The sequence below is a fragment of the Egretta garzetta genome, unplaced genomic scaffold, assembly GCF_000687185.1.
Source record: "Egretta garzetta isolate BGI_Z169 unplaced genomic scaffold, ASM68718v1 scaffold129, whole genome shotgun sequence".
Taxonomy (NCBI): domain Eukaryota; kingdom Metazoa; phylum Chordata; class Aves; order Pelecaniformes; family Ardeidae; genus Egretta; species Egretta garzetta.
The window spans coordinates 274,594-286,846 of record NW_009260836.1 but is presented as its reverse complement, the minus strand read 5'-3'; positions in this window follow the sequence as shown (position 1 = coordinate 286,846).

Below are 12,253 nucleotides of genomic sequence, written 5' to 3'. Positions count from 1 at the left end.
CATCTGCTGGCTGAGAAACCCAGCCCAGAAAAAGAGATGCTCTGCATCTGGTGCTGTTGCTGTTTTCAGGCTCTCTTTGGCTTCTAGGAGGAGGAAAAGCTGCCTGCACCACACAGAAATAATTGTGTGGTGCTAGAGCTAAAAACAGAAAACCTCACACCTCTCCTTGATGCTACCAATGCATTCAGAGAGGCTAATGTTAGGTGTAAGGGTAAGAGAATCCCCCCCATTCCATCTGGAGGTGATCCAGAGCTCTAGGTCATGTCTCTCCGAGTTAATGTTCGGAGAATTTATCTCCTGCTTGATGATCAGACTACACCAAAGTGACCGTGTTCCTGTTTGAAGCACGCAAATGTGTGGGAGATTCAATCCAGAGCCCGCTCATGTTATTTTTGCTTTATCTTTTCTTTTAGTGGGCAAAATTGCTGTATGAGTTGTATAAGCTTGGTACTGAAAAGAAACCTGTTTTTTATTATTTCCTGGCAAGACACTATTCAGGAATTTGGTGATGGAAGTGAGCAAAAATTTTATCATGGATAAAATGCTATTTAGTTTCTCTGACATTACAGCCATAAAGTCACGGCAGTGCCATTCAGAAGCAGAGTTGATCTGTGAGAAACTGTTCTATTCCCTTCCCTTCAGACTGCGTCTTCTTGGGCCAAGTGGGCACCTCAAAACATAATTGTATGAGATACGAGTAAATCAGGAATTGTAAGGACTTGCAGGTACCGAATAAAGCATTGAAATTAGTGATTAGTAATTTAAATTAGCTATTTGAATAATACAAAAACCAGCTATGTGATTACTGCATTGAAAATACACTGACAGCACAGCACTGGTCTGTAATGTAGATGACTTCGTTTGCAGTTGGCATTTGACATCAGCCTGGCTAATTATTCGTTAGTTTGGAACATGAACATATTGGCTAGAAGCTTTGATAAACTGTAGGATTATTAATATTCACTGTGTAATTTGATGGTGTGATATTTTTGCACATTTATATGTTAATTTCATGGTTTAAACTTGTAACGCTGTAGCAGATCACCAGTGAATTGGCAGATGCCCACGAATATATGCAGAGAGAGGATTAAAAAAAACTTCTTTTTTAACATTGCTACAGTTACTTAGCAAATTTTAATTTGATTACTGAAGTGTAAATTTAGAAAAACTGTCACCCTCTCTCTGTGCTAATACTAAAAATAATTCTTAAAAACAGGGTAAGGTGCATGTTCTGTGGAATATTACGTGGCCTGAAATACTTGCAGTGCTATAATTGGATTAAACTCAAATTTGTATTGTTCATTAAATTTGGATTTGTATACCTTAGTTTGTGTTACCATTTTCAATAAGTATTGGAAATACCATTACCTGACGATTTTTAACTTGGAAATTTTAATTTTTGTCACTAAGATTCTTCAGTAGATAGACTTTAATGACAATTTCTTCTGTCTCTCTCTAACAGCTGGACAACCAACCTCCATGTGAAGCAAATGAAAATATGAAACCACTGTTGCAGATAAAAGAAGAGGTGATTGCTGCTGATGTAGATCTATAAATATATATATTGTGTGTATGTGTGTGTTTTCTAAGAGTAACTCTTTCTTGTCTAGTCTTCATAGCAATGCATTGTATTCTTCATATAACTTTTTATTTATAAGAAATTAATTGCAGTAAGGAAATATCTGGGGAAAATGCTTTCATTTTTTCAGCTTCAAGTACTGAGAGCACAAGGGAGAATAAGTATATTTTCAGTAATAACTTCAAAATATTTTTGAGGCTTGTAATCAACTAGTTGACTTTCCAATGGCATATGAAGAGGGTATTTTGTTTCTAAGCTCTTGAAATGAGCATTAGAGAAATAGCTAATATAAATATATATTTGCAATTGCTGTCTTTATTTTTGACATATACTGAAACTGAGTTCTCTAGGTTAATATGAAGCTGCATTTAAATGCACACAAATGCGTTGGCTTTCCATATGCTGGTTTCTAAAATTATGTGCTTTTTTTTGAAACTTAAATACAAAGAATAATCTGTTTGCTCAGTGGTGTTGGCATAATATTCTGTGGAGCCCTTTTAAGGAGAAGAGTTCTCTTTCCCCATTTGGAAAATGTTAACTATCACTTTTTCCTGCACAAACTGAGTGGAGAATGGCTGTTGAATTACAGTATATTTGTAAATAAAATTTCTGATGTTGCATTTATTGGAAGTTTTTTTTTTTTTCTTTCTATCCAGCTAAAGGTGTCTAAGGTGACTTGCTGAAATATCAAATTGCTTGAATTTCATCTTGGGAAAATATTTTTTTATGAAAGGATTAAAATGTCTACCTCAATATGTGTAAGAACAATAGTTCTTGGTTTTCTCTGTTCCTACACAGTAGACTTCAGGTTTTGTATATAGCTCTCCTGTCAAGCTCCTCATGCTCTTTCTCTTCAGCATTGATACAAGTGGTGAGACTGATTCTTTGTCCTGTATACTCATCCTTGAAGTACTACAGTTGGAAGAGGTGGAAGTTCCCCAGAATTTCTCTGCTGTGGCTAGAAATGAGGTGCTGAAAATATTTTGGTTTAGGTACTGCTCCTTCTGAAAATGCAGCTGGAATGTGTGCTACGTGTCTTTCAGCACTGGCTCCCAAATTGGTTTGGTCAGTGGCTTTCTCAAATCCTTTCATGTACAGTTATGTACCCTTCTGTGTCCGCATCCTTTTAAGCAGTGAAAAAAACATGGTATGTGGATCAGAGGAATTTGGAGGAGCATTTTGTGGATGAAACAGAGGAAGAATACAGCTGGGACGTGTAGGAAGGTGGTGGGATTCTGAGTTTGAGCTTGTACATGGCACCACAAGGAGCTGTGGTGAAGGGTGCCAAAGCAGCTTAGGGTGCTGATTCCTGTCGGGGGGTCTTGGTGATGGGTAGGAGAACTAGCGGATGGGGAGAGAGGTCATGGCTGCAATAGCTGGGGGCAGCAAGGGAAGATCATGCTGTTTTGGTGTAGTGGGAGAACTTTGCCCATGTGGGCCTCCTGTAACTGCTCCTGCCTGTACCTCCTCTGCCTGTCTCCTGTTTTGCTTCACTTTATTGACTTTTCCCCTGAACAGATGGTTTCTGCCTTTTGCCAGGGAATTCCCCACTAATAAATGCTGAATTATGAAGTGCCAAACATTATTTTCAAATTTTGCTTTAAAAAAAAAAAAATTTCTAAAATGCCTCATCCACCCAAAGTTGCCAAGCTCCTGTTCAACCACTTTTGTGACTTGGCCTTGGCTTTTGGTATTCAGTCAAACTGTCTCCTGTGAAGTGGATTGGTAAAGATGTTTGATTTCATAGAATCCTAGAATACCAGGTTGGAAGGGACCTCAAGGATCATCTGGTCCAACCTTTCTAGGTAAGAGCACAGTCTAAACAAGATGGCCCAGCACCCTGTCCAGCTGCGTCTTGAAAGTGCCCAGTGTGGTGGAGCTAACCCTTCCGCTGGGGAGATTATTCCAATGGTTGACTGTTCTCGTTGTGAAAAATTTCCCTCTCATGTCCAATCAGAATCTTCTCAGGATTATCTTGTACCCATTACCCCTCATCTTTTCCATGTGTCTCCTTGTGAAGAGAGAGTCTCCATCTTCTCTGTGGCCACCCCTTAAATACTGGTACCCGGTGAAGAGTTAACCTCACTTGTCTTCCACTACTGTGGTAAATAATGACACGGTAGACCACGGGTGAGGACTCTGTGGGTTATGAAGACCCTACTCCCCAAATACAGGCTCTGGAGGGGTATTCACACCACCTGCTCACACAGCCCTCTAGGAGCCTGGGGTCCTCTCTGCTGCTTGTGGAAGAAGATTGCTTCCCTGAGTAGGAACCCAAAGTAGGTGCTGTGCAGATTGGGCTCTCAGTTAAGACCCATACCTAATGGAGATGGTGCAGATGCCTCTCTGCACTGTCTGGTTTTCAGCCTTCTTTCATGGTGGGGTGGTGGCTAGGGTAGGGTGGGTATCCCCACAGTCCCCATCACCAGCCTGAAATACACTGAGAGTGACAAATTTTTTTTGTCACAGGTTGAAGTTTCTCAACCTCCAAGGCATCAATGAATTTATCCTAGCCTATCCATGATTTCCCCTCTCCCAGTGTTGTGTTACGCAGCAAAGCTGTGGGAAAGTCATGGTTGGCCATGCTATCTTTTGCGTCTTGAGCCCAGTCGTGTTGCCCTGTCCCCAGGTATCATTTGGGCATGGAAATCACCTGGGGGTGAAGAACACAGGGGAAGAAGAAAGCTCAGGAACCTGTGGTCTGCTGTGCTGCTAGAGCTGCCCAACTGGTGTCCCGCAGCCTGGAGCGATACACTCTGAGCTGGGCTGGCTTTTCCTATATGGTGTTGATTATTTCCATTCGGGCTCCAATTTCATTTTCCCACAAAAAGTCTGCAAAAAAAAAAAATGGGTTATTTCATTAGCTTGTACCAAATTGCTTGTCTGTGAGCAAACAGCGAGTGGAATTTCGGATTAGCGGGGCTCAAAGAGCTGAAGTTGAAACCCTTGCGGAGTTGAAGCTGAGTTTCTCACCCTTGTTAAAGGCCTGGTTTAACAAGGCTCCTTCAAACCTGCGTTTGCTAATTTGAGTTGACGAATGTGAACAATCAAACCCTCTTCCTCCTCTCCCTCCCCTGGAGGGGAACAGGCAGAGAAACCCACCTTATAAATGTTGTATCTGTGTATTTTGTTCCTTGCTAAAGTATTTGGAGCATGTTGGGCTCTGAAGTTCAGCAAAACTGATTATCCACTAGTAACACAAGATGGCAGTGTGTAAGTACAGCTCGCACAATAGAAAGCCCTTTCCGTGGTTGTACTCTTCTATAAAAAGGGTCGTGTTTGCTAAATGATACTTAAGTTGCAATGTAAGGAGAGTTGTAGAGAGAACTTTCTCTTAATCTTGGGCCTTTCTCCCCACCTGGCATCGTGGAGGTGCGATGTGCAACTGAACCTGAGCAGTCTTATTTGAGGTTTTTCTGCCAGTTGGTTAATTATCTGCTACTTAAACCAATACTGAGTAGGGAGAGAAGTAAAGAGAACACTTCCTAGGAAGAAAAATAAACCAGATGATTTCTAGTGGAGGGTTTTGGTGTATTTTGCTGGATGTTTGTTTGGGTTTTTTTTAAGATGCTGTTCAGAGAAGAAGAAACAATTGCTGTCCTTCTGTTCATCAGTTTCAGACACTCTCCTTAAGACTAAAACCCTTAAATGCAGGTGTCTACAGGTGAGCTAAGCCTCAGGACTGCTATTAAAATCTAGGTGGATTTAAGGCTCAGCTCAGTTCTTTACTCTTGGGTGTCTGGTGCTGCTTGGAATGTTGTTGAGTGTCTAGGACATCTGCCCAGGGCTGGGAGGGGGGGATATGGTGCAAATCTGAGAGATGCTCATGCAGCTGCTGGTGCAGGTCTCGTGGGATGCTTTAGAGCATCTGAAAGGGCAGCAGAGATTTACAAGCAAGCATCTGAGTCAAGCCCAACTCCCTGCAGACAGCAGGGCAAAGGTGTGATTTCATGGGCCAGTGAATAGGTATCTACTGTCAGGAGAGGTGCGTGGCTGTCTAAGCTTCACTGACTTTAACAGGCATGTAGACCCTAGCCCACACGTAAACACCTGCATTTTTACATCCCTATCTGAATGCTGACTGAATTCTTCCAAAAATATCTGAGAAACTCCGATTCAGCTAAGTCCTTCATCTACCCTATATTTAGGCTTACAGGCTATCAGCTAATTAATTGCAAGGCACATTTGAACACAGCTTTGGAACTGAGTGGTCTATGGATAGCGGCTCTGGTAGAGGGCAATTTTTAAAATGGCACTTCAGAAATAGAAAATGTTTGTCTGTAACTTTCAGTGTGAACTTACTGTGGGATTTTTCTAATAGATAACAACAAACCAAGCGTCTCAGAGTGAAAGTCAAGGTATTGCATATGCTCTTAGTTTTGTTGAGATTTCTTTAAGAGTTTTTTTAATACAAGATTTGTCAGAAATGTCAAACCCAATTACCTACGCATTCATCTCTTCATGCAAGCTGCAGCACCGCAGGCAATGCGGGTTAGCGGTGAGATTTCTGTAGCGAGCCCTTCGTTAGAGCCCGGTGTCTGAATTCGGAGCTCACTCTGATACCAGAAATGGGCAGAGACAGTCTCAATTATTTTCAGGAAAGCACCTCACAGGTGAACCCCAAGGAGGGTCCAAGTGATAAGTTCAACATTTCCCTTAGGTAATAGCTGTTGTAACATGGCCCACCTTGTCACTTATGGAAGGTAAAAGGGTTTGAAACCTGACAATTGGAGCTCCGTGTGAAAACCGGTGCGCTTGCAGCACTGTTTTAAATTCCAACCAATCATTTGTGATGGATTAGCAAAACCTGTGCCGGGGCCGTAATGGGAGGCTATTAGCAGCAGGCATAATTACATGAAAGAGCAGCTTCATGCTGGAAGCCCTTTGGCCTTTTCATTTTAGCTCCATGCTTCTTGGGAGCTAGGGGCACCGGCATAAAACAACATAGGAGGGTGATATAGAGCACTTGCTCACAGAACGAATATTCTAGGGTGAGTGGTGGGGTATCAGTTTATTAAAGCTGAAGAGGTTTTTTTAATTGGTTCAACCTACTGGAAAGAAACTCGCCAATTAAGTAGCTGCTGTAGGCAGCAAACACTCAAAAGAGGTGCATCGTGCAATGGGAATTACTGGCTTCTATGGATTTGTCTTAACAGTTGACATTGTACAAAGAACCAAAGCACTTAAAAAAAAAAAGGTATCTACAAGAGTGTGTGTACACGCAGATTCTCTTTATTAATTGTAATAGAAGAAAGAAAGAAAAAGCTAGGGCTGTTGAATGGATAGTTCATAAACACAACCCAGCAAGAGCAGGCTTCCGGTCAGCACATCGTGCTGCCTTCAATGGCCTTTTGCTAGTAGCTGTGCCAGAGGAAACGTTTCTGATTTCCTTTTGCCCCCAGGCAGTCAACCAGATGTGCCACTTCAGGGGGCATCAATTGCATATGGCCCTTCCGGAATGGAAATTCACAGATTTCAGGGTCAGGTCAGGCTACTGCAATCACTTGATGTGCCTATATCCCTACAAAGATCTAAAACCTCTCACCCAACAATTCATGTATTGAACACACAACTTCTGTGTGAACAGCAGCGTTCTTTGTTGGAGAGAAGCCCTGTGTAGATCTGAAGCATGCAAATGATGGAAAATCTACCACATGTCAACATAAATTGTTCCAGTGGCTAATTAGCACTCTTAAAAATGTTAATTTTATTTTTAGCTATTTTATTTTAATGAGCTTTCTAGCTTATTATGATTTTATTTTCATTCATTTAACTTGATTTAAGGTCTTAGCACTGGATTAACTCTTTTTTTCTCTTTGTACATGTGAATTTGATACAGTCCCCTTTTTTTTTTTTTTTTTTTAGTCATATTTCTTATACCTGTACATAAAACCTTACTACTCACATCAGTCAGAAAATGCAAGATTATCTACATGGGAGGATGCTGTGGATGGACTGGCCCTCTCACAGTGAATTGCAATGCAAAACTCTCCCAGGAGAATATCTAGAACAGAGGGGAAATAAGCTTTAAAAGCATTGAAAAAAATCTGAAGCTGTGTAAGAATTTCTTTGCATAATGCATAGATTCAAATAAGAGCTTGTGTCCAGAAGGGAATTTTGCTGCATAAATCTTCTGGTGTAATTAGTAAGGCACTGAATTGCCTTTGTGGAAATGACCATGCTTGAATTCCTGTGCGGTTCTGCTCATTTTCCTGTCTTGGGGAAGCACCTGCAAGAGATTCCCATGCTGACATGTCTCAGTTGACAAGGGGACAAGATCACCTTCCACTTTTATTTCTCAGCATGAAGCGTCAGCTGCACAAATACAATTAGTGCCTGCTAGGTTTGGCAGGTATTGATAGGAGGGGTCCAACTTGCAGCCTTTCATCACACTCTAGCTCTGTAAGGATAACACTTACTGTCTTTTGATGCCCATGTAAACAAGACTCCTGCAGAGAAACATTAGCTTTACTTACTTAAAATGAAGTATCACATGCAAAATTCATTCCTACTGAGGTAACTAATTGCATTTTTGAGATATGTATGTGCTGCACCTCCTCATTAATGCCAATGGTTGTACCAATGTACTCCTATCTGCGCAAATCAGAGAATCCCGAAACAGTTTAGGAAAAGCCCCATTGATTGCAATGGAGCAAGTCAGTAAATGAGCAGCCTTCAGCCAGGCAGAGCTACTGTCTGTTAATAAACCATGGCCACCTAGCACAGCACACTGCAGAATGGCAGTCATGAGCTATGCTAGTCAGCATATTTTAGGCAAAATTCATGTTATAAATGGGCATGCATTTCTATCAACAGTTTGAATGCTTGCAAGTACTTTTGGACCTCAGCAAGTAAAAAAAAAAAGTGACAAATCACTTCTTTGCCCTTTGCTCTTGGGGTAATTGGATGGGTTTGGCTTTGGATTGGTGGACTCTGTGTTCTTTGGAGTTTTCTATTGCACGTGATAGTTCACTGCATGTCTAGTACCTGCAAACCTCGGGATTTTGTGTTCCCTCTCCCTCAGTACTGTGGCAACGCAGCAATAAAAGAAAGGCAATTCTGGACTGAAGGTCATACCTGTCAATGTACAAAGGTATTTAGGTTGCCCAGAACATTCTGTATTACACCACCATCCTTGGTTTCACCATCTCCTAATCTTTCTCATTTCATCTGCTGCTTCTAGTGATGTAGTGCTAAATGGAAAACAAAAAGTGAGCCGATAAACACCAGGTTGATACTGGAAAGATGGGTAGATGCTAAACAAGAGGGGATATACACTCAATTCCTTTACTCTTATTACGCTAATGCTCTCTTTGGTTATTCCCTATAGCACTTTGAAGATAGACGCTATTATCACATAGTGTGTTCTTGGTATCATGTGCACTTAGGTTTTCTTAAATCTTATTTCTCTGTAAGATCTTGGACTTGAAAGCAAGAAACCTGCCTATTCAGAAACACTCTTTACATAATCTTTTAATCCTAATCTCCTTGCCAGATCACGAATTGTTCATAAGACTGAACTGTGTATAAAATACTAACTGAAGGTGCTAACTGCATTAAGCTTGTAAAACCAAAGCATCCCTTCACCTAGCACTAGAGAGCATTTGAATTCTTCCCTTCAGTGTCTCCAGGCTATGACTTTGGAAATACATCCATAAATGTATCAGTAGACAAGGATAAAAATGTTCCTGGGTCAGTCCCCCAAGCAGCAGATATTTACACTCAGATTTTCACGGTTAAAGTGTATTTTTTTTTCTCTTATCAGTCCTGCTTCACTGTTTTTTTTCCATAATAACAACGATGATTATACTGTTCAGCAAATATATTTATCTTCTGATCAGGCTTCATGCTGAGGCAGCAAAACAGATGCATTTATAATGCTGTTGCCGTGCATGTAGATTGACTGCAACTCTCTGATTCCCACAGAGCCTGGTTAGTTTTAAGCAGAGCGCTCAAGGAAAGCAAGCCTGGGAGTCGTCTGCCCATCTCTCGCCTCCCATGACGAAATGGGCTCTTTGCAACAGCACTGCTGTTCTCTAGCCTGAGAAAAAGATTTCCCCGTGCAACCCACGGGTATTTTCTGCTGTTCAATAAACTCCAGTGGCTTGCATGCAAGGAGAGCCTGCGCCACTGGAGATTTACTTCATTACTGGCCAGTCAGAACAAGAATATGGCACGGATCAGCAAGGCCCATTAGTGAAGCTGTGAAGGGATAACCTTGACTGAGCTAGTATTACTTTTAGTATTACTTTAGGCTATTAAGTATTACTAAAGGCTCTGTTGCTGGACGATGTTAAAAATTTAACTCTGTTGTGAGTGGAACTGCACTGCTTTGCCTCAGCTGGGGATGTATGCGTGGTGCAGATGAAGTTACAACTACCTTTTAATTCTCATCTCTACTTCAAGTTTTTGTATAGGTGCTGTAGAGGTCTTGTACAGGCATACAGGTATCACCGGGGTTTCGTGGTTTTTTTGAAAGCTTGAGAGAGTAGCTGGAGATTTAGGAGAGTGATGAAAATATGCTGTGATTCTGTGAAGATGTTGAGTGCTCATCTGTTTAGTTGGACTATAAATCTCTGTTGTGATGTTCTTGAAGCCTCTGATTTCAAACTGCCTAATTAAATGGTAATTTTTATAAACCAGGTTTCTCCTTAAAGAAAGAAAATGAGAACAAACCAGATAGATAATTCAATAAAAAATTAACTTCTGTTGGCATTTTTTTCAGCTATTAGAGTGTGAAGAGCCTTTGATAGATGATTGCTTCACCAAAAGAAATGCCAAGGTTGAATTCTTCCTTCAATCATAAAATAAATCTCAGACAATCTGCTGGTCCTGGACTCTTGAGTGATGGGTTTGTGATCCCCCACTACTTTTAAAAGGAGTCTGTTGGTAGTATTTTACGATTTTTTTTTTTAGTTAGATGTTTGTAACATGGATCTGTGTAGCAGTACCAATTATTATTTTCCACGATGACTTAAGTTTTAAATTTTCCAGACGTATTTGTGGCATCCATCAGCTGCTAGTAAGCTTCAGTATTCAACTAACCAACCTGTGAGGATAATTCTTAGAAGGATGATAAATGTTTCTGTTTAATCTTAGATCTAAGTTCAGCCGAGATCTAAACTTTTTTCCTCTTTGGCACGCTGTTTCTCAGTGCGGAGGACACTTGCTGTGGTGATGTGGAGGTTGCCCTGCAATATATCATCTCCAGCAGCGGTAGAAGGTTTGGGGACTCAAATCTCTTGCCAAACGAGTCCCTCTCTAATGTGTTGGGTCAGATTAGAAGCACTGTTTGTTTCTTTTCCCTGACCAGATATTAAACCCCAAACCTCTGAGACATGATTCAACACTTGGAAGCTGTTAATGGGTAGAAATGGCTTTCATCTACCAGCTTTTCAGTACAAGACTGGGCAGATAACAGCCAGGACAGATAAATGCAGGGCAAGTTCTGCTGTCCCACTTTCTTCCATGTTGGAGTATGGATGTTCTGCCAGTACAGTATTTTCCCTGTGGGTTGCATTGGGCAGAATTTGATGTGCTTACCTAGTCGCTTTTCTGAGCAGAACAGCACTTTCTGGTACATTTTCTTCACTGGTGGTTCTGGCCAAGAGGGTTGGACGAACTCCCTTACCGTGACTGCTGGTTTTATCTTCTCCATGCTCACGTTCCAGCACTAAAGTCAGATTTTTGCATTCCTGACAGCTGAAACAGGAGGAAACCCGATGTTCAGCCTCTATCAGCCTCTCCCTGTAATGTCAGTAATTAACCGTAGCATTTTGCTTGCCAAGCAGCAAGCCTTGGGGTTCTCTCAGCCACGCTGGAAAGCAAAATGTGGCAGTCTCCTCACTTTCCTACTACACTGTCAGGTTGGCTCAGCGATTATCTACTGACAGTCGCGTTGCTGGCAGAAGGAGCGATGTCTGTTTGGCAGCTAGCCTACGCATGACTCGATACTTAAGTTATTATTTCTTTCCTTCAGCCCTGCTTCAGCAGCACTTTACAGATTCAGCCAGGGGTCGGGTTCCTTGTCTGCATTCAGTGCACGGAGGGGAACTCTTCCCCATTGACCTTGTAATTAAGTCAAGTTGTAGGTTTCATAAATCACCTGCTTTACATGCAAAGCGTTTTTGGAGTTTCCTCATTCCCATCAGCTGTACATCTGCCTGCCACCACGCAGTGGAAGTTGCTTGTTTTCAGCAGATGCCATCTCTACTGTTGGAGACTCCTGGGGAGCAGTACGTTTTGACTCTTTGACTGTCTAAATTAGGTACTGGAGGAACGGTACAAATTTAGAGTGACAGAAGTACAACTATGAACTGCTTAGCGGGGGAGCAGTTTGTATCCCATCCCTAAGAAAAGCAGAAATATGTATGTACACAGGAACTGCATGAAGGGTTGCCTCCTGGTTTTAGGTGGTACTGTGATGACTGTCCTGGTTTAGGTGAGACTGTGATGAGTGTGGTGATATATGCTGACTGCAGGAATTTGAATGAAGGCAGATCACAGTAGGAAAGGGCTGGACCCAGAATAGAGAAAGGCAGCTTTCAACTTCGCTGCTTGCAGTCATTAAAAACCATTTCCCTTATCATACCTTGAGCTGATCCTTTGATCGTTAAAGAAAAAAAATTAGAACTTAGAGGATAATGACACAAATGCAAACCAATTTTTTGGCAT